The sequence below is a fragment of the Panthera pardus genome, unplaced genomic scaffold (assembly GCF_024362965.1).
Source record: "Panthera pardus isolate Hobbes unplaced genomic scaffold, ASM2436296v1 HiC_scaffold_10, whole genome shotgun sequence".
Classification (NCBI taxonomy): Eukaryota; Metazoa; Chordata; class Mammalia; order Carnivora; family Felidae; genus Panthera; species Panthera pardus.
Window position 1 is genome coordinate 6,097,037 of NW_026526655.1, and position 25,477 is coordinate 6,122,513.

The 25,477-nt window shown below is 47.9% G+C and overlaps 1 long non-coding RNA gene across 1 annotated transcript; it reads right to left on the reverse strand.

Annotated features, from left to right (window-relative positions):
- Positions 1 to 16,713: 16,713 nt before the first annotated feature.
- Positions 16,714 to 25,214, reverse strand: LOC109264870 (uncharacterized). Its single transcript, XR_008422468.1, has 2 exons — positions 24,965 to 25,214; positions 16,714 to 23,360 (listed from the first exon to the last, which is right to left on the reverse strand). It is a non-coding gene; the product is annotated as an uncharacterized LOC109264870 (long non-coding RNA).
- Positions 25,215 to 25,477: the final 263 nt, after the last annotated feature.

Sequence of the window (25,477 nt, forward strand, 5' to 3'; positions counted from 1 at the left end):
AAAATAAAGTTAAAAAAAAAGCTATTAAAAAAAAAGGACATTCATGCCGTCATGAGAATCCCACCCTCGTGACCTCGTGTAAACCTACTCACCCCAAAGGCTTCACCTCCTAATGCTGTCACGTTGGAATTTAGAGTTTCAACACGCACGTACGGGGGACACGTTCAGTCCTTAACGTGTTTGGGTGTGCAGCCACAGCGACATTCTTGACACTGAGCCCAGCTAGGCACTTAAATTCTTGGACAGTGCGTGCAGCCCCCGGGAGCTTGGGCAGCCCACACCCGCTTAGAGAGAGGTGGTCCTGGGAGCCCCAAGCTCTGTGCCTCAAGCAGAGGCCAGTGAGCCCGGGGGTGGGCCTCTGGGCCGGGCAGGGATTGCCTGCAGCTGTCCCCCAACTCTTCAATCAGATAAACCCCTCCACCTTCACCGGAACCCTGGGGAGGGTCAAGACAGGCAGGAACGTTAACTCTGTGACGCTCCCTTCTTCTGGAAGGAAAGCTCCAAAGCAGGCAACGTGGTCCAAAGGGTGTTGAACAGGAATTGGCGGGATGCACATGTTTTTTCCCTCGGGGACCCTTGGTTTTCATGGCGTGTGGCAACTTGTTTTTTTCAGGAACACCTTGCCCCCCCACCCCATCTACCTGGAGGGCTCCTATTTATATTTCAGGACTCGCTTTGGATCCTTCCCCGAGCGGGGCCCTGTTAACACCCCTGGGTCTCCCGCGTGCAAACCCGCTCAAGGAGCTCTGCGTTCTCCTCTTGGTTTTCTTCCCTGACGCCCCGGAAGACATAATCCCATCAGCACATAGACGCACTGTCTCTGGCACACAGGAGGCACTTCCTGATTTTTTGTTGGGTTGATAAATGAACGCATGAGCTTAGAAGCCATCAAGGAGTTTGTTTTCCTGGCCAAACAGCCGAGATTATGTGCTAGAGCACAGTCAAGACGTAGATGAGCAGAACACAGAGACCACTGGGCCGGACAGAGACGCAGATCAGACTCACGGGGCCAGAAACCCGCCACACTCCCCGCCAGGCTGCTCTGCCCTACACGGCAATGAATAACTCGTAGCTGCCTCCTTCTTCAGGGCTGTTTCGGGGGGTGCTGAAGGCGGAATGAGAGTTAGCTTCAAAGTAGCCGGCACTCGGGGCACCTGGGTGGCTCAGTCGGTGAAGCGTCCGACTCTTGGTCTCGGCTGGGGTCATGATCTCACGGTTCGTGGGGTCGAGCCCCGCATTGGGCTCTGCGCTGACAGGGTGGAGCCTGCTTGGGATTCTCTCCTGCTCTGCCCCTCCCCCACTCATTCCTTCTCTCTCTCTCTCTCTCTCAAAACAAAGAAATAGACTTAAAAACATGTTTAAAAGAATTTAAAAAAAAAATAGTTGGCACTCAGCCTTTGAAAAATTAGAAGTCATTCTGGAGTTAGAGCCAGCAAGAACTGCTGATGCGTTGGACGTGGGGGGCGAGCACAGTAGAGAAGAGCACCCCCTCCACCCTTCACGGCCCGGAGCCCCCGTCAGCTTCTTTCCCCGACAGCTCCTGTTTCTGTGTGCAGGTATCTTTCCATCCTGAAGTTTTCTCTCCCTCGCCCCTGGGCACCGGGCTCTGCCATGCTGAAGAATATTCTGGGAGTCATCCTGTCTTTAGGCCTCCCTGCGGGGTCGGTTGAGGCTTTCGCCACATGGTACGGCACCGCTGGGCCCCTGCTGCCCCCCTGCCCCCCTCTTCCGGCGCTGACCCCAGCAGGTTCCCCCCTAAACCTCCTGCGTGGATCTCCACTCATGGCTTCCAGGGGCCACAGATGGGTGACGAGGCTGATTTATTTACACGAAGGAAAAGCCCACCAAGTGGCCTAGAGTGTCAAGGTGGCCGGCTGACAAACTGTCTCCCTCTCCCATCAGAAACGAAGGCTTCACCGGGTGGCGCGGGAGGACAGAGTCTCGGGTTTGTGCAAAATGGAAAACAGGGGCGCCTGGGTGGCTCAGTCGGTTAAGCGTCTGACTTCAGCTCAGGTCACGATCTCGGGGTCCGTGAGTTCGAGCCCCGCGTCGGGCTCTGGGCTGATGGCTCAGAGCCTGGAGCCTGCTTCTGATTCTGTGTCTCCCTCTCTCTCTGCCCCTTCCCCGTTCATGCTCTGTCTCTCTCTGTCTCAAAAATAAATAAACGTTAAAAAAACAAATTTAAAAAAAATAAAATGGAAAACAAATGGCTGATTGCCAGGGAATGAATTAACACATGCTTTTTATTCACTGACACCTAAGTGCTTGTTGTGACAAGGGAAACATCTCTGTCTTATGAGCAGCAGGCTGCGATTTGTCCCACAGAGGGATTGTTTCCCTGGAATAATGACTAATGGGCGACTTTGGTCTAATCTGTGCTTTCTTGGCCATGTGACCATGGGGAAGTCCAGGGTCAAGATAATGGTCCTAGGCAGTTTTCCCAAGGCGCTGCTCACACCCACTATTCTGGGAACTTCATCCCCTTGTTCTAGAAGTGTCCTTCCCCAGCTCTTGCAAGAGGACCCCGGGACTGCCTCAGTGGGAGTCAGCAATACTGGGGACTCCCCTCCCTCCTGGGTCCCAGGCTGTGCTCGTAATTCCATAATCATTGTCCAAAATCTGAGAACCACGAAATGGAAAGAAGCAGATTTAACTCACCTATAATTTCGCCTCTCAGTCACTGGGCCCAGTTGGCTCATGTCCTTTGTTTTTTTAATTTCTAGCCGAAAAACAGGAGCATTTGCTTCCGTGGTATACTGAAATCTGTTTTGCACTCACGTTATTGTTTTAGAGATTCCTGGTGCCATTTTAGAGTCTCTGAAACCGTGACTTTCAGGAATGTAGCATCCTTCCTTGTGGATGGTAATGAACGAATGGTCTCCAGGCGTCAAAGTCACTGGCAAAAAGTTAGAGCTCTTGGTAGTTGCGAGGAACTATCCTTCCTAATCAGCACTGTTTAGGAGTGTGTTTAAAGTTCTCTAATTATTTTTGTTTTGTGTAGTTTAAATTTTAGTTTCAAATTCTAATTTAATTGCAAACTTCATGCCATGTAGCCATTTTTGTAATTCAAGGTTTTCCTATGCACATTGGTTTTCTATGCACAGGTTTTCCTATCCTATAACTATTAATAGTTAGTTTTACAAAAATCCCTTAGACCTTTGAAAGAAGGTATTTTTTTTCTTTAAAACAATTTTTTAATGTTTATTTAGTTTTTGAGAGCAAGAGACAGAGAGAGACAAAGAGTGAGCGTGGGAGAGGGGCAGAGAGAGAGAGAGAGAGAGGGAGACACAGAATCCGAAGTAGGCTCCAGGCTCTAAGCTGTCAGCACAGAGCCCGACGTGGGGCTCCAACTCACCAACCGTGAGATCATGACTTGAGCCAAAGTCAGACGCTTAACTGATTGAGCCACCCAGGCGCCTCTCCAAATATTTTTGTAGTGAACTTCGTCTTAGATTTTTAGCAGTCTATGCTTTAAATACTATTGTCAATGTTATTTTATTTGACACATAAATATTCATGATCATTATGGTTTTATCGTAATTATATATTTTCCAACCTTTCCCAACATTGTCTAAGACCATAATCTTTCCTGTTTAATGATCTTCCCTTCATATTATTTTGTCTAAGACCATTTTTAAAAATCTTTCTTTCTTGTATTTGTGTGTGCCTATATATATAATCGTCCATCTTTTAAAATTTCTGTTCCATTGTTCTATTTTAGGGGAGTTTTTTTCATTTTATTTATTTTCAGAGGCAGGGACAGATCAAGCAGGGGAGGGGCACAGAGAGAGAAGGAGAGAGAAGCCTCTGCACTGGAGATGCAGAGTCCAATGTGGGGCTCGAACCCATGAACCATGAAATCACGACCCAAGCCCAAACCAAGAGTCAGAGGCTCAACCACCTGAGTCACCCAGGAGCCTCTAAGGGAGTTTTATGGCAACAACTCACATTTAATGTTGGTTTGATGCATCTATATTTATTGCAATATGATTCCTACAATAGCATTAGCTACTTTTTCATGCCCTTATCTTTAATTTTACTAACATTGACTCTAAGTTGTAAGATACTTTCCCTTCTGTCCAAAACCTGATGTCTCCTGCCTGACTTCGTATCTACTAAAATGATATTCCTCCACAGCATGAGACCCGAGCTGTGGGGGTGGAAACTGGTGCAGCCACTCTGGAAAACAGTATGGAGTTTCCTCAAAAAGTGAAAGAAGTAGAATGACCCTACGACCCAGCAGTTGGGCTACTAGGTGATTGCCCAAAGGGTGCGAAAATACAGATTCCAAGGGGCACACGCACCCCGATGTTTACACTGGTTCTATCGGCAATAGCCAAAGTACGGAAAGAGCCCAAATGTCCATCTAATGATGAATGGATAAAGAAGACATCGTGTGTGTGTGTGTGTGTGTGTGTGTGTGTGTGTATAGATGTATATATAATGGAATACTACTCAGCGATCAGAAAGAATGAGACCTTGCCATTGACAACATGGATGGAACTAGAGTGCATTATGCCAAGCAAAATACGTCAGCCCAAGAAAGACAAATTCCATATGATTTCACTCATGTGGAATTTAAGAAACAAAGCAGATGAACGTATGGGAAGGAAAAAAAAAAAAAGAGAGGGAAACAAACCACGAAGGACTCTTAACGATAGAGAACAAACTGAAGGTTGATGGAGGGAGGTGAGTGGGGGATGGGCTAGACGGGTGACAGTACTGAGGAGGAAACAGGTGATAAGCCCCGGGTGTCGTGTGTAAGTGATGAGTCACTAAATTCTACTCCTGAAACCGATTTTACCCTCTATGCTAACTAACTAGAATTTAAAGAAAGCCGTGAAGAAGAAGGAAACAAAGAACCAAGCCGTGGGAGCCCACTAGAGCTGGTCCCCAAGGTCCCCACCCCAGCCACTCTGGGGCTCAGAGAATGGCCTTCTCAGGGCCTCTGCAGGAGGAAGGGCCATTAGCCCCATTTCCGGTGTTCGTAGGTGCTCACCTGGGCCATCCAACCTTCCAGATGAAGCTGCAGGTTGCTTCACTGGGCGGGGGGGGGGGGGGGGGGGGGGGGTGGTGCGCCCTTTAAAAAACACAGACTAGCAGGACTGTCCGTGGTTAGGAGAAGGAACACCTTGGGGTGCAATTCTCATCCTGCCGGGAACTCACTGCCCGGCACTTACTGACGCCTCTGGGAAGGGCTTGGCTCCCTCTCGTCTGACCTCAGAGCTCTGTTCCAGAAACCACATGGTGCATCAGCTAATGAGAGTCCCTCAGTCTGTCCTCATGGGCACTAGCGTTGGCAGAAATCCCTCCTAGACTGGGGCCAAGCTTTAATTGATATTCTTAGCTGCCGGTGCACTTGGGGTTTTGCAGTTTTGCGAGCGCCGTCACGGGTCTTTTAGGGGGAGGGTGAGAGAGGACGAATCAGGCCATCAGGCACCTGCTGGGAGCGATACCATCTGAATCGGGGAGTCTGTAAGTGTGCCTCTGAATGACACAACGTGAACCACGGTTTCGGGGTCGGTTATAGAAAGCTTGTGGCCCTCATTTCAGCAGCTACCACAGTCCGGCGTTTTCCGAACCGTGCGTTGAGGAGAAAGAGGTCACGAAGCACACCGTGTTTAACAACGAAACAGAACAGGGGGAGGAAGAGGTCACGGTCAATCACGTTGGGAAATCGGCACACGCTATGTCCCTTGGACGTTCAAAACACGTGGCAGTGTATTACAGGTTGGGCGTATCCTGTAGCAAAGGAAGCGACTTAACTTGGTTAGAGCAACCCATCTCAATACCTAGCTTTGACACCTTTTTGGTAGGGCAGCCGGGAACGTTGGACGGAACGGGTGGTTTTCCAGAATACACCTGGGGAAGCAGCCCTGCTTCTCTGGCCCCTGGTCACGTTTCACCAGAGCCCCGGCGTGGACACAGAGCTTGTCGACTCTTCTAGATTATTCGTAGTAGTTAGATCTTCAGAAAACAAAATGCCTCGAGCATATTTTCTTCACCTTCCGCAGAACTCACGCTCCTGATTGGCAATGAACAACGTGTTTTCAAACTTTGTAGAAAATTAGTTAAGGCGGCTATCATTTTAGTTGTGTCTCCGTGTCTCAAATGAGACAGCTACCGAAAACACTGCCTTTTCGTGTTACTCCATATCGAGGAATAATCTGTACAGACGGATTTCATCAGAAGTATGGTTTCATTACAAGCACAGATAAATGTGTCTGATTTCCTCTTCAACCGTTGAGCATCATCTGTGTTTATCTCTTGGTCTTGGTTACCAGGAAACTCAGAAGTCAGTACAGCGTTCTTTCTCGAAGTCGCTTTCTCAAAGATATCTGGAGACATCAGCTTTCTCTGCTCGTTTGGCACAATCTCTGGATTTTCTTTCCAGATTTATTAAGACATAATCGACATGTGACATTGTGTTAGTTTAAGGCACACAGCGTGATCATTTGATATACTTCTATATTGCAGAATGATGACCTCGGTAAGGTAAGGTAGCACGTTCATGGCCTCACATCGTTAGTTACCATCTCTGTGTGTGCTTGGTGAGAAATTTCAAGATCTACTCTCTTAGCAACTTTCAAGTGTACAACTCAGTCACCATGCTGTACGTCACATCTCAGAACTTACTCAGAAATGGAAGTTTAGGCGCTCCTGGGTGGCTCAGTTTGTTGAGCCTCTGACCGGCTCAAGTCGTGATCTCACGGTACGTGAGTTCGAGCCCCACGTGGGGCTCGCTGCTGTCAGCACAGAGCTGGCTTCCGCTCCTCTGCCTTTTTCTTTCTCTGCCCCTCCCCTGCTTGCACTCTCCATCAAAAAAATAAATACACATTTAAAAATATACATATTTTAAAAAAAGAATCCCTTGACCACTCACTGGCATTTAGATTCTCTATTGTCACACGTTGATCAAGTCAAGGAGGCAATAGGTAAAAGTCGACTTGATTTGTCTAAAGGAAGTCAAGGCAATTTTGGCATTTCCCAGGACAAACACTAACCACACATCCCTAGCCTCAAAACTCACGGATCGACAGCGCAAACAGTAATGGGAACACAGAAAAAGAATCCAGTAAATCCCAGTTTTCAGTGCCAACAAAATCTTGAACTGTTCTGATTGAATGCTCTGAACCCTAAGATTATTCTGATATTGAGTTATTTTCATTTCTGTAGCTGGAGCCAGCTCACGTTAGGACCGTTTCTTCTTTTTCTCAACGGAAGTTTTAGGCATACCCCCCGCAGTTGAAAACTGTAAGCCTCCAAACGCCCACTTACGGCTTCCATTTCAATTACCATCACTTTCCTCATTTTGTCTCTCATGGCTCTGCTTCACAGGTTTTAAAATTTTTAAAGCAAATCTCAAGCGTCATGGTTTTTTTCATAAATGTATCTCTAAGAGATGACCTTCTTTTTCCACGTAGCCACCATGGCCATTATCACACCTTAAAAAATTAACAATAATTTTTAGTATCATCTTGTACACATGCCGTAATTAAATGTCCCCAGTTTTCTCAAAAATCTCTTTTTCATCGCTAGTTTGTTCAAATCAGATTCCCCATAAAGTCTGCACGCTGCATTTGGTTGTTACGACGGAGGCATTCCAAAGTATCATCACTTTCTACCATTTGAAAGGAGAGGTGTAAAAGGGGGTACAAGTATTTTATTTGATTACATAAATTTGTTAAGAAGTCTACAGAATACATCATAAGACAGTTTTCCCTTCATTCTTTTTTAAAATTTGTTTTTAAGTTTATTTATTTATTTTGAGAGAAAGGGAAAGCTTGAGCGGGGCAGGGTCAGAGAGAGGAGGCACAGAATCTGAAGCAGGCTCCAGGCTCCGAGCTGTCAGCACAGAGCCCGACGCGGGGCTCGAACCCGAGAACTGTGAGATCATGACCTGAGCCGAAGTCAGATGCTTAACCGACTGAGCCACCCAGGTGCCCCCTCCTTCATTCTTAAACAAGGGAAAGGGAAGAGGAGTTCCCCCTCGACCCAGTTAGGGTCCCTGGGTCTGGGTCTGAAATTTTAGCTCACCGAGACAGATCAACAGAAGAAGAGCACACACTTATTAAATATAAGTTTTAAGTGACACAAGGAAATGAAGACCCAAAGGAACGGGTCAACCGGGGTGTTTCTGTGCTGGGCCTGATGAAGGGTGGGCAGCTGTGTGAGGAGGTGACGGGGCAGAGGATGAGCTAAGTGTAGCGATGGGGACGAAACAGCAAGGCTCGCTCGTTGAGATTCTTCTCAGCCTCCCCGTGTCTTGGGAGCTAGGACGCTCCTCTCCTCCCGTACAGGGGTGCACCCTGCACGTGGGGTGCTGTGACCTGCTTCGGGGAAGAAGGGGAGGAAGGTCAGAGTGACCTTTCTGCGTCTGCTCTTTTATCAAACCCCTTCGGCCTCAACTATCCATACGCCAAGGTGCCGTATTCCGGGGTAGCTCATCCCAATCCCTACCATGAGAAGATTTTAAAAAATCATAATAGCACCGAAAGAACCCACTATCTTCATTTTTTTAAAACTGCAAACACAGTGCAGCACGCTGAATGTCACGTTCTGCTTTTATCAGCCGATGTCACCCCGGACCAATTCTACGTCGCCGGTGTCTGTATAATTATCATTTACAACGGGCGCGTATTATTTCACTTTCTTGGCCACTGTTCTCTTGCTTTAGCATTTCGGTAGCATTTGCTCAATCCGGATGATGTACTGGAAGGGGGAACGCTCGCCAAGGCCGAAGATATTTGCCGCCCATCCTGCCCCCTTGCTCCCATGGTTTCTTTTTTTTTTCTCCCATGGTTTCATTTTCACCCTCTTTGACCTTGCTTATGGGTCTAGGGAGGTGAGGAAGCAGAATGCAGACGCAGGTGGGAGGGGGTGGGCAGGGACAGGAGAGAGAAGGTGGTGGTTTGCCTGGGATGTGTTTGAAAGGATTGGTTTTTTCCTTTCTGTCCTCTTGATTCATGTAGGGCCAGCCTGGGGGGCCGTGTGCTCACCTGAAATCAGTTCTTGTTATAGAAGAGAGTTCCCTGTGTCCACTGCAGGCCCCAAGAAGCACGTAGCAGACACGGATCCCGCAGCGTTGGGCACAGGGGATGTCTCCTGCCCTGTCCCCAGCGGGGCCGAATGAGTGATGTCCGTGAAGCTTTAGATCTGCAGGGAGTCCAAGTATTTAATGTCAAACAATGTGACGTCTCATTTATCATTAATTAATCATCCTAGAATAATCTTGTGCCCAGTGACTGGTCTTGCCAGGTACGATATGCAGGGAACAACCTCATTCATTCTGGCAAACGATGTATTACGCATCAAAAAAGTGGAGTACTGACAAGGATCATAATCTGAGTGCCCTTCGTGGCGACAGTTATAAGCAATTATATTTAGACAAGATATATTTTTTTAACATTTTATTTTTAAGTGATCGCTACACCCAACGTGGGGCGCAAACTCGCAACCCCAAGACCAAGAGTTGCACGCTCTACCCCCCGAGCCAGCCAGGCTCCCCAATAATATTACTTTTTATTATTATCAAAAACAATTTTTCCAGAAGTGTTGTGTGCATACAGATGTTTTCAGCTGAAATTTTTCTTTAGGATTATTTTTTAGGAACAGGTCTACTGGATCTCAAATTGAACATTTTTTTTAGAGAAAGAAAAAGAGAAGGAGAGAGAGAGAGTTACGTTGTTTTTCAAAAGAATGATGCTTATCACCAGGACCACCAGCATAAATACACATCTCAGATATGACCATTTCTGTATGCTAGTCATAGAGATTTTAAACAGCAGACACACAGAAGTTTGGAGAAAGAAACACTGGAAATATTTTCGTCACACCCTGAGTGCTTGAAATGAAACCCCTCCGATACGTCTCTATGATTCTATTTTAACAATAGGAACCTTGACGATAGAATTAATTTACTCAGTTGGGAGGGACCTACACCATGGAAACTTCCAGAGAGGGTTCGGATGAAGGGAGACCAATAGACTACAGGGAGGTGACGCAAGGTCCCAAGTTGAGGAGTGGTTCAGGATGTTGCGTGCTAATATTTTGAACCTGCAAAGCCCAGACCAACTGGGAAGAGCCTCAGAAGTCACCTCGTGACACCACTTTTGTTTCTAAAGCCACAACGAGCGGTATTGCTGTATCAGCGTAATGGAGCCCCCGTAATTAAGAAGTCTGCCAGCGAGGAAGACAGCTGGCCCATTTTGCATTCAGATTGACGCAATTCCCACCATAAGCATAACTGATGTTTGTTCGGGAATATTGAGCAACGTCACAGAATCTGTGAGACGGCACTTATCCAGAAGCGCCAAGTCGAGCACTAGGCAAAAGAAGTATGTTCCAGACGGTAACAGATGTTCCCAGATCAAATATTTCCGTGGCAAATCCTGTGGAAGAATCAACTGATAAAACAGGGAAGGCTATTTCGGGGGCTCCCATCGTGGTAAACCACCCCCCCCCCGCCACCCACCCACCTACCCACAACAACAACAACAACAACAACAACAACAAGCCTCTGGTCTGAGATCAGTCTCCCCACGTGGAGACTGAGGTCGCCTCATTTCTGAAGCCGTGGCTCCAGGTGCAGTTCTGGGCAGAGGTAGGTGTGTCATTCCAGATGGGTCTGTTTTGCTATCAGGGACAAATTGGAAGAACTGTTCCCGAAGAAATGGGCCAGAAGGAGAAAACACAAAGGAAAAAAGGAAGAAAAACAAGAACGAATGAGGAGGGTAATGTGTGGGGAGGGAGGAAGGACTCGGGAATAATGATTTCAGTTCGTTGTCCCCTCAGAGACAGGTCGCCCTTCGAAGGGGTGGAAAGAGTGGGTCAAACGTAACGCTCTGGGTTTCCACTACCATTTCCTGGCCTGTGGGAGTTTTGCAGCAATCACACGAAGCTGGCACTCAAAGGGGCATGTTTTGCAGAGTCTTGAGTCCCCTCCCTACCTCAGGGCCTTCTCTACCTTCTACACGTCACCCAATCTTGACGCTTGGCTGCTTCCTTCAAGAACTCTCTCTGTAAGCTCGTGAGTGCTGCAGATTGTTCCTGAAGAGGAGGTGGGGAGGAAGCCCAGGGAGAATCCTTCCTTTCCATCTTCTTCTTCCTCTCTTCCCTCTCACTTCTTCTCCCCTCCCTTGTGTGGAGACCAGAAGTCCCAAATTTCTTCCCTCACCCCTGCATAGGAGTGGACTCTGCCTCATTCTGGGACCGTGCTCGTTGTACCGAGTCAAGGTGCCCTGCTGGCCTGTGGTTTCCTGTGTGTCGGGAACATTCTCCTCAGGCTTCCCCAGGTTTGGGACCTTAGAGCTCACTGCCAATCATAGGGGTTCTGGAATGTTCTTCATCACCCGGTTTCTCAAACCAAAGCCTGGGATGGAGTGGGGGGGGGGGCAGTGCTTTACAGCTTCCTGTTCTTCAGGACTCGGCTCACCATATAGCATCAAACATCTAGCCAAATCTCTCTCTAGGACAAATCTCAACCTCGTCCACTTGTCTGCATCCCCAATCCCTTCCCTGGCTCATCTCTTGCCAAAAGTATCATGGTGTCTCCCAGCTGGATTTTCAGAATCTTCTTACTTATCTCCACATAACAAACACTTTGATCTTTTAACTGAATGCAAATCTGGTCGTGTTAATCTTCTGACTTTCCCTTGTGTCTTCCCTCCGAGTTTAGAGCACGAGTGAACATTCCTGGGCACCTGGGGTGACTCAGTCGGTTAAGCGTCCAACTCTTGGTTTGGGCTCAGGTCATGATTCCTCAGTTTATGAGTTTGACCCTGAGTTGGGCCTTGTGCTGACAGCAAGGAGCTGTCAGCTTGGGATTCTCTCTCTCCCTCTCTCTCTGTCCCTCCCCTACTCATGCTCTCTCTCTCTCTCAAAATAAATAATTAAACTTAAAAAAAAAAGAGTCAATATTCCCTTTGTGGCTGGCATTCCCTTTGCCTGGGACACACTTCCCAAGCTGTCCATATGTGGCTTGATAACCTCACTTCCTTGAGATCTCTGCAGAAGTATCACTGCATCAGCTCCATACATAATTGCAGTCCCCATGTCCCTGTTATCCCTTATTCTCCTTTCTAGTTGTTCATGGCATGAGTCACCATCCAACCTACTACGGCTTTGCTACCCTTTTGTGGTCTCCCTCCTCCCGTCCATTCGCTGCCCCTCAGCGTGAACTCCATGAAGCAGAGACCTCGTAGATTCTATTTCTCGAACCATGCAAGTCACATTGTGGGTACTCAACAAATACTATCTACCAAATGTTGAAATAAATTAAGAGCTCAGTAGCAAGGGGTGGGCTGGGGTTTTAAATTCAAGCAATCTGGGGTGCCTGGGTGGCTCAGTCAGTTGAGCATCCTCTGACTCTTGATTTTGGCTCAGGTCATCATCTCATGGTTCGTGAGTTTGAGCCCCACATCAGGCTCCATGCTGTTAGCGCAGAGCCTGCTTGGGATTCTCTCTCTCCTTCTCTGTCTGTTCCTCCCCCACTCATTCTCAATAAATAAATAAGCAAACCAACAAAAATGAATGAATGAATGAATGAATGAATGAATGAATTCAAGCAATCCGACCCAAGATATGTTACTATTTGCCCTTAATGAGCTTTCACGTCCCAGGCAACACAGCATCCATGACCTTAAAGTAAGACACGAACTGCATTTTGGAAAGAATCACACACACGGGAGAAGCCATTATGAGGTCACGATACACACACCTGTCACATACACCTGTCACATACACCTGTCACATACACACACCTGTGATAAGCGAAAAATGAAACCGCGGTGTCACATCTAGAGATGACAGTTTTGTATACCACCAAAAGGAAACCCTACTCCGTGAAAACCCATGCAAGGATTTCAGATATTCCCGGAGAATTCCACGTGATGAAAGTTTTAAAGAGAAACACGAATCTCTTTATTAGCTTCTGGGGAAGAGACTCGGTGAACTTGAACATGTAAAGAAACAACGAAGAGCGAAACAAAGAAAAATGTGATTTCTGCCATTCCATAGATGGATGTAAGTGGCAAACTTTGAGGGCTTCCCCAGGATCCCCCTGGTGAAACAGAAGTTGGGAAAGAGTGTGTTTCTGCCTCTACGTCAGCGTGGACAGGCGGTGGAGGGATGTGCCTTGGCCCTGGGTCTGGCCGAGCAGAGTTTCCAGCCCAGAACAAGAAGAAGGTGTACAAGGGAAGGCTGCCCCCACCTCCAGCCCGAGGTGCAACACGTGGTCACCGTGATGGCAGAACAGTCGTCATCAGGTAACCGGGAGCAAGGGTGTCCCTGATGGGGAAAGGGAGGACCCCCCCTCAGTGGACAGGTCCCAGGCAGCACAAAGATTCTTACAGAAGGCTCCAGAAGCTTACACGCAACTGCAGAAAGTAAGCCCCACCCCCCACCACAACCACCTGAAGGGTTTGAGAGGGAATCCCTTGGAGACACATGGCCTGGTTATTACCCCAAGGGCCTTCCAATACTTTTTACAAAGATAAGAAGTGACACACACAAAAGGCAAAGTTCTCTATCCCGGTGCATTAATGTAAAAAAAAAAAATAATCACGTTAAAAAAATCCTAACGATCTGGCAATTTGAAATAAAAAAAAGAACTTTGCCTAAGTAACAGTTTGTAAGTCTTTATCAGAATCTACAATATGCTGACCTTGTACCCAACAAATGCATTTCTTAGAGACCACCCCCTGGAAATATCCACCAGTGCGCTAAAATGTATGCCCTGGGACATCCATCGCAGTCTTGTCTGTAATAGTGAAAGCCTTGGGGCCACAACTGTATATTCAACTGATCCCCAACAGAGCAGGAAAATATCCAATGGAAAAAGACAGTCTCTTTGATAAACAGTGTCGGGAAAACTGGATGGCAACTTGGAAAAGAATGAGCCTGGACCACTTTCTTACACCAGACACACAAATGAATTCAAAATGGATGAAAGACCTAAGTGTGAGACAGGAAGCCATCAAAACCCTGGAGGAGAAAACAGGCAGCAACCTCTTTGACCTCAGCGGGAGCAACTTCGCGCTCAGCACGTTGCCGAAGGCAAGGAAAACAAAAGCAAGCATGAACTATTGGGACTTCCTCAAGATAAGAACCTTCTGCACAGCAAGGGAAACAAGCACCAACACTAAAAGGCAGCCTCCGAAACGGGAGAAGATATATGCAAATGACGTGCCTGATAAAAGGTTAGTATCCAAAATCTATAAAGAACTCATCAAACTCAACACCCAAAAAACCAGTAATCCAGTGAAGACATGGATGGAATACACTTTTCCAAAGAAGACATCCAGAGGGCTAACAGGCACAGGAAAAGATGCCCAACGTCACTCACCATCAGGGAAATGCAAATCAAAGCCACGAGGAGATACGGCCTCACACCTGCCAGGATGGCTAAAATCAACACCACAAGATACAGCAGGTGTTGGCGAGGATGCGGAGAAAGGGGAGCCCTCTGGCACCGTTGGTGGGAACGCACACTGGTGCAGCCGCTCTGGAAAACAATACAGAGATTCCTCAAAAAGTTAAAGATGGAACTACCCGGTGACCCAGAAATTGCACTACTAGGTACTTACCCAAAGGATATAAAAATACAGATTTGAAGGAGTATATGCACCCCAATGCTTATAATAGCATTACCAACAATAGCCAAACTATGGAAAGAGCCCAAACGTCCACTGACTGATGAACGGATAAAGAAACGGTGGCGTATAGGTATATACGAGGCAATAGGACTCAGCCAGCAAAAAGAATGAAACCTTGCCATTTGCAACCACGTGCATGGAGCTAGAATGTAGTACGCCAAGCGAAAGAAGTCAGAGAAAGACATATACCGTATGATTTTACTCAGTGGAATTTAAGAAACAAAACAGGCAAACATATGGGGGGTGGAAAGAGAGAAGAAAACAAGACACAAGAGACTCTTAATAGAGAACAAACTGAGGGTTGACGGGGGAACTGGGTGGGGGATGGGTCACAGGGGTGATGGGTACTCAGGAAGGCATTTGTTGTGATGAGCCCTGGGCATTTCTATGGAAGTGAGAAATCACTAATTCGACTCCTGAAACCAATCTTGCACTGTAGGGTAACTAGAACTTAAATAAAAATTTGAAAAGAAAGCAAACACACACACACACACACACACACACACACACACACACACAACCTTGTGGGAAAACCTGAGAATCTTTAATAGGGGTAAATGTGACTAAGCCACGGGACCATTAAAAAGAATTTGGTGATACACTGTTGACGTGGAAAGAGAGCGGAGTCTCAGCTTTGTGAGTGGGACGGGGTGGGGGCCGGGGTCTCTGTTTTGTTCACATAGGAATCCCAAGACCCTGGAACAGAAACGGACACATAGCTGTCTCTTAATAAATGCTGATTAAGTGAACAGATCTCTGAAATGTACTGCTAAGTGAACATAGCAGATCAGAGCAGCCTGCATGGTGTGAACCATCGGTGTTAAAAAATATCAAACGTGTGTGGAAAAAGCAGCTAAGAAGAGGGTGAGGAGAGAGGTCCCCAGCCCTGCCTGTGATCCCCCTGGGAAGGGGGGGGGGCATCAGGATCGAGGGGGCGGGAGGAGTGGAGCGAGGCTGGCTGCCCCTTCTTGTTCTGAGTACTCCCGAGTTCTTTAAATATTTACAAGAATATTTTTATCCATGTATTTTTAAAAACAAGAAAAGATAAAGAGAATAAAAGAGAATTAATAAATAACCCCCAAGCTGGTTCTTGGAGGGTTTGTCAGGGAGATCTCTGGTAAGTCGCATGAAGACAGATCATACGCGTGAAAAGCAGAAATGGCAAACATGTGGATGTGGGCTACGTAAGGAGACTGCAGGATGATATGCCAAGCAATTTGAAATTGTGTAAAGAGACATCGCTTTCCTGCCCCTGTATTAAATGAAAAACTTTAACCCGAGAAAAAACACGAAGAAAATTTTCGCGACGAAGAGAAAATTCAAAACAAAATCCAACCAAAGAAAATAGAAACAAAGCGTTGTTTCCTCCCCCAAACCCGGACTCAAAAGATTTCACTGGAGAAGCCATTTAAACTTTCAAGGAAAAGAGACTTCTTGTACTTTATAAACTCTTCCAGACAAAGATGGATCTGATACTACTCTTTTTCATGTAAATGACCTATTTTGTAATGTCAGTACTTTTGTCAAAGATGATATATTATTGGGGCACCTGGGAGGCTCCGTTGGTTAAGCGTCCGACTCCTGGTTTCGGCTCAGGTCACGATCTCACGGTTGGTGGGTTTGAGCCCCACGTCAGCCTCTATGCGGGTGGCCAGCATGGAGCCTGCTTGGGATCTTCACCCTCACCCTCTCTCTGCCCCTCTCCCTGCCCCTCTCCCCCCACCAAATAAATAAATAAACACTGGAAAATATACTTTAAAAAAGATGGCATATTATTAACATGGATGCAAGCATTCTAAATAAAGCACTTGCTCATGATTTCGTAGATATGTTACAATATTTCAGGGCATCACTTGAAGGCCTATTCCAGGGAGCTGTTCCAAGGGTACTATACTGGCGGGAAGTCTATGAAAGATAAAAGCAGAGGGGCGGCTGGCTGGCTTAGTTGGTGGAGCAGGCAGTTCTTGATCTCAGGGTAGTGTGTTCAAGCCTCATGTTGGCTGTAGAGATTACTTAAGGCAAATAAAAATATTAAAAAAAGATAAAAGTAGAAAAAATATCAATAGATGCTGAAGAGGCATTCAATAAAGTTCGACCACCATTCTTTTTGGGTAATTTCTACCAAATAGACAATATTATGCTTTAAGGGTGAGGAAATGGCAGCATTTCCAATAAAATCAGAAATGGAGTCCTGCCATGTTCTGCTACTGTGTTCTAACATGGCTCTAGAAGTTCTAGAAACAATAAAAGATACAGCTTTTAGAGGCAGAGTTATCTTTAGTTGCCTATGATGTGATTGTGTACCTAGAACACTCAAGAGTCACAAATTTAAAGTTAGCAAAATGAATAGGAGGGCCTATAGAAAAGGCTGGACTTCGGATCATAAACACAGATCAATGGTTACAAAATATAGTAAGTCTGACTTACAAAAACAATCTAGTTTTTTCTTTCCTTTTTTTTTTAAAGTGGGGTTCATGCCCAGCGCAGGGCTCAATGTGGGGCCCAAAGTCACAACCCCAAGATCAAGAGCGGAGCTGACATCAAGAGTCGGACGCTTGACTGGCTGAGCCCCCAGGCGCCCCATGAAAACAATTTAAATTGAGGTCCTTAAGGATGTTAGTGGCGGGTGGCTGATAAACATGGGTTAGAATGAAGCCCTTGCTGGACCTTCATGAAAGGAAGGGACAGTTGGAAGGTGACAATTGAAGCTGCCATTCTCCGAAGGCCTTGGTCCCAAGACAGTATGAGCCCTTGTAATGTTCTGGGACCTTTCTCTGCGTTGGTTATTTGTGTTGTCCTCTGTCTGTGTCCCCATAGAGATCATCTCTTTAAAAAACGGTAAGAAAACGACCTATGGGCTGGTTCTCTGGCCACCCCAAGAGGAGACAAAAAGCAAGACGGTGACTCACTCGGCGCCCAGAGCTCCGATCCCAGAAGAGGGGTCGATGTAACCCCACCTGAGCCCGGCAGCCACCACGGGACTGGGTGATGACTTGAGGCCAAGGGCATGGTCCTGGGACCCCAGGAGGACTAAAGTCAGATTTCTTGGCATTTCTCTTGCAAACTCAGTACCCGCAGGGCAAGAGCGTCTCCTAAAGGCACCTACCTGCCTCTGCTTCTGCAACCTTCCTCCAAGGACGGTGGGCACCTTCAACAGGTGACTGGGGTCACAAACTGTGTCCTCAGTTTCAGGCAGGAAGAATATTCTTGTCCGGCGTTGTGTGAACGAGGGATTTGCAAAACTGTGTGTCTAGTTAGTGGGTTTTGAGCCGTATTTTTAAAAAAAATGAACCTAAATGGGAGAGAAGAGAATACAGAAGGCTGTGTGTGTGTGTGTGTGTGTGTGTGTGTGTGTGTTGAGTGTGCATCCTGGCTTGTGATGTGAAAGATATTTCTTCTGGTGGGTCACAACCACAAAAGGGTTGAAAAGTAACAGCCAGCTGTCGCTGTCCCTCGGTAGCCATCTGTCCCGTGCTTTGTCCGTCTAAACATCTCCTAGGTAGCAGCAAGCAGGACTGGACAGTGGGAACGTTTGCTAATCAACTGCTCCCGGGCATGAGTGTAGCTGATGGGTGACTTTGGTCTGGACACTCACAGCCAGGTGGCCATGGGCGCAGGGGTCACTGGCTCCTGACATTTTCTGTAAGAAAAGCCAACATCGCCCCTTTCCCCTCGTTTTGGAGGAAGAAAGGGAAGCCTGTGACAGAAGGGGCTCCAGGACAGGGGGCAGTGAAGTCACACACCCTTACACATCTGGAGACAAAGAGCCACTGCCTTGGCCTCATCCTTGCTGTCCCTTCTCCCCCCACCCCTGCATCTCCACCATATGCAAATTATGTCTGCTTTGCCTTCAACATATATCCAGAATCTAACCACTTCCCAGCACTTCTCCTGCAAACTGGCAGCTGGAATACATAGAAATGCTCTATTAAACCCAGCTGGAGGGGCGCCTGGGTGGCTCAGTCGACTAAGTGTCCAACTTTAGGTCATGATCTTGCAGTTCATGGGTTCAAGCCCCGCATCAGGCTCTGTGCCGACAGCTGGGAGCCTGGAGCCTCCTTCGGATTCTGTGTCTCCCCTTCTCTCTGCCCCTCCCCTACTTGTGTTCTATCTCTCTCTCAAAAATAAATAAACATTAAAAAAAATTAAAAAGAAAACCCTGCTGGAATTTGCAGACTCTCTGGGAAACACATCTTGTGACCTTTTTCCGGTTCTTTACAATTAAACTGGCAACCCTGTCATACTTGCAATAGCGATTCTCTCCATCATTTTATTTGTTTCACTGACAAAGCATCCTCTTTCCCTGTGATGACTTCTGTGAGCTGACTTCTCTTGTGAGACCATGAGCCTTGACCCTTGAAGCTCTCCCACTTACACGCAGGGTTTGGACTCTGGGTTTGGGTTTCATGGCAGAGACTTCCACTTCTGAGTCATGAGCCTGGGTGAGGTTGAGTTGCCTTGGCTGTTTGGAGGCTGACACAGACTTCTCCATATGACCTGGGGAAGCAGCCTTGTTTGTGCTGTGGTTTCCCCATTTTTTTTAAAAAAGGAAAGGAGTTATTCTCTGGATCACGTTATATTTTTGTGACCCAGAGTAACACCCTGAGAAATATGTCTAAAAGTTATGTTGTTCAAACTGATGGCTTATAAAATTCAGCGGTATGCCATGACTCCTGCTATAAAGTCTAGAGAGGTAGCACCAGCTTTGGGGGGCCGGTACCTGTCCAAAGGGTCTCCTGATGGGGAAGCCAAACTTGTGTATGTGGCCAGTGGGTGAGGACAGGCCAGTGGGGCTGCTGGCCACGTGACTGCATCCACAGTCCTGCTTTCTCTGCGGGACCCCTGGTTGAGAAGGTCTAGCCACCAGGAAGGGCTGGGCCAATAAGCTCGCACAGAGCACGCTGGCTGATCCCCAAGATGTCAGGCTCAGCCCAGCACTGGCTTGATGCTCTGTTCCCTACCCTCAGCTGCTTGGGGCTTCTGGTAATTCTCTGTTTTGCGGACTCAAATAAAATTGTGTGAAGATGTCAATTACTCAGAAGTCCCATGCTCTTCTGCTTTTCCCTGCTGTCTGCTTTGCCCCCCGTTCCTAGTCCTGTGCCAGATATCATCAGGCAAACAAAGCACCTTACAAGTGATGTACAAGTCAAGACCTATAGAGGACTTTTTTTTACAAAGGACTACTGGAGACATTGATCAAATGTTAAGCGTGTCCTCCAGAGAAAATGTGTTTTGCTGTTCCAGTGTCCCACGGGTCTAGTGGTGCTGGTCCCTGGTGTTTGGACGAGGTGTTACTTGCTCATTGACAAAGTTTGGCTTCTAGACATCTGCAAGACCCACAAACGGGAGTGGATGTGCTGTAGGTGTTGAACGCATCTGTGGTTCGTTCGTTTTATCACCGAGTGGTGGCCCATGGGGCGGACAAGTCTCCCTTTCCTTAGCCACTCACCCCCTGAAGGGCGTCTGGGACTTTGTGTCCCTGGGACAAATGCCCAAGAGTGCAATTGCTGGGCTATCTGGTAACTGCATTCAGTTTATCAGAACCTGAGTACCTTCTGTTTTGAGTGGTTCTTCTGTCCCCTTGAGGAGGAGAAGATAAAAGTCTAGCTTCGACATCAAACTGTTCACCCTCAGATGCCCTCTAATGGATCGGGGATGGGGAGTAGACAGCACCAGAGAAGGAACTAGGTGAGATGCCCGGGGTGAGAGACTTGAGGGGCCTCTGTCTCAAGGTCATGACCCTGCTCTTCCCCGACCTGGGAGTGAGTGCCTCCTCCGATTCCACTTCTGGGGTGCCTCACCGGCCTCACCTGGTCCCCACCCTAGAGGACACTTTCAGATAGACATCGGAGGCATTGGCTCGTCAAGCAGGTTAAAAATTGTAGAAACAGGAGCCCACACGTCTTAAGGGAGGGAGTTTTACGATTCTTCTTAAGGAGATTTTTAGGTGGTTTCTTCCCTGGCTCCAAGCAGCCCTGCCCTCGATGAGGCAGGGAGGATGGAGTAGACGGTCCTGTGGGACGGAGAGATCTGTCTGCCGCTCACCTCTGCCAACCCCGAGCATCCACGTGGAGCGGGGAAGACAGCCAGGTCCTGGCACATGCCGTTGGCCCCTGCTCATCCTGGGGGCGCAGACAGAGGAGGGGAAATAGCGAGGGTGAAACTAGCCCAGCTGTCCTCCTGAGCTGGGATTTGGGGGCCATGAAGGGAAGGTCGCGGGAGGAAGGCAGGCCACGCACAATCTGTGTGAGCCCCTGGAAGGAGAGCCAGGGCCCCTGGTGCCTGCACCTCTCCCGAGAGCAGCCTTATCTTCTCAGGTAGAGCCCCCGGAACTGCCTCTGCAAAATGAAGTATGAGTGCACAGGCCCCACGAAAGCACTGCCATTACAGAACCTACCTATCCTCCAGGGGCTCTGCCCAGGCCGAGACGGACTGCAGAGCGACATACCCATCAGCGATCCTGACGCCAGCCTGCGCTGGCACCCGCCCTGGGACCCGGGCGCTCCACCCACCCCGCTCTTGATGTACACAGGGGAATTTCGTGCAGGAGCCACTGTGATTGTTCGCATTCCCCAGTCCAAGTGTAGCTGCGTCCGGCCGAAGTAGAGAGGAAGACTTCTGTCCTCCCTGAGGTTGGGAAGTTCGATGTCGCTACCTAAACTGCTGCTACGGATCTCCACGGTAGGGGAGCGTGGACCACATCCACACACCACAGGGCGATCTAGATGCAGGAAAAGCGGCCCTCCCCAGAGAGGTAGCTGGGTCCGAGGACACGTACAGTGATGGGGGATGTGGCTCCCATGACCGCAAGGCATTCAACATTGCAGAGACCGGGGCAACCGGGGTGTGGGGTCTGCTCTGCCTCTGGCACCGGGAGGACCACCAAGGACCACCCAAGGGCTTCACGACCCAAACCCAAAGTCTGTGTCAGCACAGCTCCCTGCCCCTCCCCGTCCCGCATCCCTCATGAGGGCTGGCGTTGGGCTCCCCTGTCCCCTGCTCAGGTGCTCTGCCTGTTTGGCATTTTTCACTTCTTCAGAACTACGATTACTTAAGTTTGCAGGAAAATAAGGAAAGGGTCCACAACAATCGAGAAATAAAGTCCACGTGCACTGCCGACGGGACACGTGGGTTGGAATTTCTGCCAAGAAGTCACGTGCACACGTGTGCCTCTGAACATTGCGTGTATTTGTGCACGCGTGCCTGCATTCCAGAGTGTGTGCGCTTACCGTTGTAAGAACGTGTATATGCCGATGTGGATAGATGTGTCAGTCTGTGTCTGAGTGTGACAGCACGTGTGTGCCCGTGTGTGGGTAAGTGTGTTTATCTGAGTGTCTGTGCAGCTGTGCATCTGTCTGGTCTTGCATGTATGCATATGCATATAACTGGGGTAAGTCTACGTAATGGGTGCATGCAGGTGTGTGTGCACGTACCCGCCCCCCGTGGGTGGGTGTATGGATGTGCAGGGTGGGGGCCGCAAGGAGGAAGAGAACCGTAAGTAGAATCATTGAGCAAAGGGCTGAAGTCAGAGCTGGAAATCAGAGCGGTGCGCCCTCCGGAGAAGGACGCCAAATCCAGAGAAAAAAATTCCTTGGTTTTCTTGCTGGGGCTCCCGCGCGGACGGCACTGACACCATCGTCACACGGTCAGCTCAGTTCCTTCCCTTCTGAGGAAGTGAGAAGGAGATGTGGTTCTTTAGCTCCAATCTACGGTTGCTAAACGTCCTCCCAGCTGGGTCCCCCACGTAAGGCATCGGCTTCAGACTTCCCCTTTCTCCACAGCCCTTGCATCTTTGTGATCGAAAACTTGAACCTCTGTGGCTAGAAATATACCGCGCCTCTGGTGAGGTTGCACAGCGCTTTGGGGATTGACAGAAGGGGCTGGAAACCTTCCAGATACTACCGGCCAGCCAAGTTGCTGGTCCTTGTTGGTCTGTCTGGGCAAAGGTGTGTGTGTGCGTGCACGTGTGTGTGTTTGCGTGCGGAGAAAAACTGACAGACACAAATGGGATTAACTTTCAAGAGACAGGCCGAGGGATAGAGAAGCAACCACCGTTCCGCACATTACAAACGATTCTTCTGTGCCATCTTGGTTTTGTGTTTAGGACCAGAGTTTGACCAGGCTATCTTCGTCTCACCTCTAGGCAGGTCGGTCTAGCAGTTATCTTCTGCCAAAAAATACGGTGCAAATATCATTCCAAAATTCAGTCTTTTGTCCTATTTGTCATTTCATTTGCTCACTATTATTTTATGTTTTTTCAACAACTGGGTCTGACCCAATCAGATGAGTCCTTCCAGGAGATTAGGATGTATCTAGAAAGAGCACAAGAGGGATGTGATGTGAGGGGAACAGAGGCTGGCTTTGGAGATGAGGGAGAGCACGTGACAAGGGTTGCAGGCAGCCTCTAGGAGCCAAAAATGGTCCCTGGCTGATGACTTCAGTCCTACAACCCCCAGGAATTGAGTTTTGTCCCTGACCCGAATCAGCTTGCAAATGGGCTCGCCCCCAGAGCCACCAGAAAGGCACATGCACTGGCAGCCACCCCCGTTTCCCATCTGATAAGACCCTGGGCAGAGAACCCAGCTGAGCCCCTCCTGAGCTCCTGACCTGTAGAGCCGTGAACTGTTAAATGGGTGTTGTCTTCCGCTACTAAGTTGGTGATGTTCGTTATGCAGCCATGGATCACCAATACAGCCTGACTATTTTCTTTGAAAGAGAAAGGAAAAACTCAGCAGCAAAAACACAAATCAATATGTCTCTACACATGTCACTGAATGCCACACCCGTGTTGATGCTTGGTCTCCCACAGTGGCTACCAATGACCTCGATTACCATCTCTTCACCAGCAATGAGTTTTATCATTTTATTTTAATCACTGACAAGTGAAGATGTCAATTCATTGCTATTTTAAGGGGCATTTATTTCTTTTACTTCTAGCGAGAAACACCCTTTTTCGTGTGCTAACTCTTAGTTGAGTGGCTGTTGGCGGTTGGGAACATGCTATCTTAATTTCCAGCCGGATGCATTTTTCTATTTAATTTTTATGGCTAATTTCTCTGTTCCTACAGAACCCCTACACGTGAGGTGCTCTAAAAATATTTGCTGAATGAATGTCTGAATTAAAAAATAATGAACGAGTAAATAAGTCTTCAAGAGCAGGCTGGGGCTTTTGTTGCTGAGAAATTCAGCCTTCTGGTGTCAGGACGGGACTGCACGTGTGCCGGCGGCATCCAGCTCAGTCAAGCAGGGACGCACCTGACATTCAAATGCCCTTGGCCGCGTCAGCCCTCGGGGCGGTTGGCGAAAGAGTAGCCAGGACAGAGCCGGCCAAGAGCCGCGAGCGGACAGAGATGGGGAATCACCGTGGACGGGCGTCCGGTGGGCGATCAGGCTGCTCTCTGCCACCAGAGATGCGAGGCAGGGTCAGACTATTGGTTTGTCGGAAATGTATTTAGTATCATTCCTTTTTTAGAAATTTGTTTGGAAACTATGATGACAAAAGTAATATATGTGCTTTTCCAAATACCTCAAAGAGTTCAGAAGTGTCTGAAATACAAGGTAAAAGCAACCCTGAAACTCACGCCTCTCAGAGAAGGCAGATAATGTTAGGTACACATCAGTGAGAGGAAAAATGGGTTTTGAGCCCTACATACTGTCTGCAGCGTATTTTATTTTCACTTAACAAAGTATCTTGGATATATTTTCATCGCTACAGATTTCAGATCAGGAAACTGGGGTCCAGAGATCCCCGGAGGTCTCCACGGATAGACCTCGGGATTCTCACGGCCCCTAAAGTCTCAGGTGCATTTTCAAGGGTGTGTGGACACTCCCTAGGTCTCTGAGCGAAACAACTCCTACGTCAGTTTCGAGTCTTTTTCGACACTGTGATCATTGGAAAACATTGAGATGTACTTGACGTACAACGTTGTGGAAATTTAAGGTGCACGTGTTGATCTGACACCCTTACCTGCTGCGATATGATCCCCTCAATAGTGTCTACTAACGTCTTCGTCACATCACAGAATTAGCATTTCTTTTTTGTGGTGGGAACATTTAAGATCGACTGTCTTAACATCTTTTAAGTACGTGAGTCGCTTTAACCGCAGTCACCAGGCTATGCATTAGGTCCTCAGAACTTAACCCATCATCTAAATGCAAGTGTGTGTCTTTTGACCAACATTCTTTCCAACCTCCCTGCCCCCCAGGCCCTGGGGACGACCATTCTACTCTGTTTGTACAAGTTCAGCGTTTTGGGATTCCACAAATAGGCGAGCCCTTACAGTAGCTGCCTTTCTCCGTCTGGGACTTACCTCCCTGAGAACAATGTCGTCAATGTCCATCCACGACGTCACACAACGGCAAGGTTTCCCTCTTTCTCGTCGCCAAAAAAGATTCCATTATATACATCTTCTTTATCCGTGGATCCATCCGTGGGCGCTTCGGTTGTTCCCGTATCTTAGCTATCGTAAATAATGCCGCAGTAAACATGGGGTTCAGTTATCGTTGTGATGTCCCGTTTTCGTTTCCTTTGGGTAAATACCCAGCAGTGGAGTTGCTGGATCACAGGGTAGTCCTATTTTGCATTTTTTGAAGAACTTCCCTATCGTTCGCCCGAGTGACTGAACCAACTTAACGTTCCCACCAACCGCGCACGAGCATTCCTTTTTCTCCACTTCCTCACCAACCCTTGTTATTTCTTATCTTTTTGATTACAGCTACTTTAACAGGTATGAGGTGAGATCTCACAGTGACTTTGATTCGGATTTCCCTGATGGTGAGCGATGGTGAGCGTCTTTTCATCCACCTGTTGGTCACTTTTATGT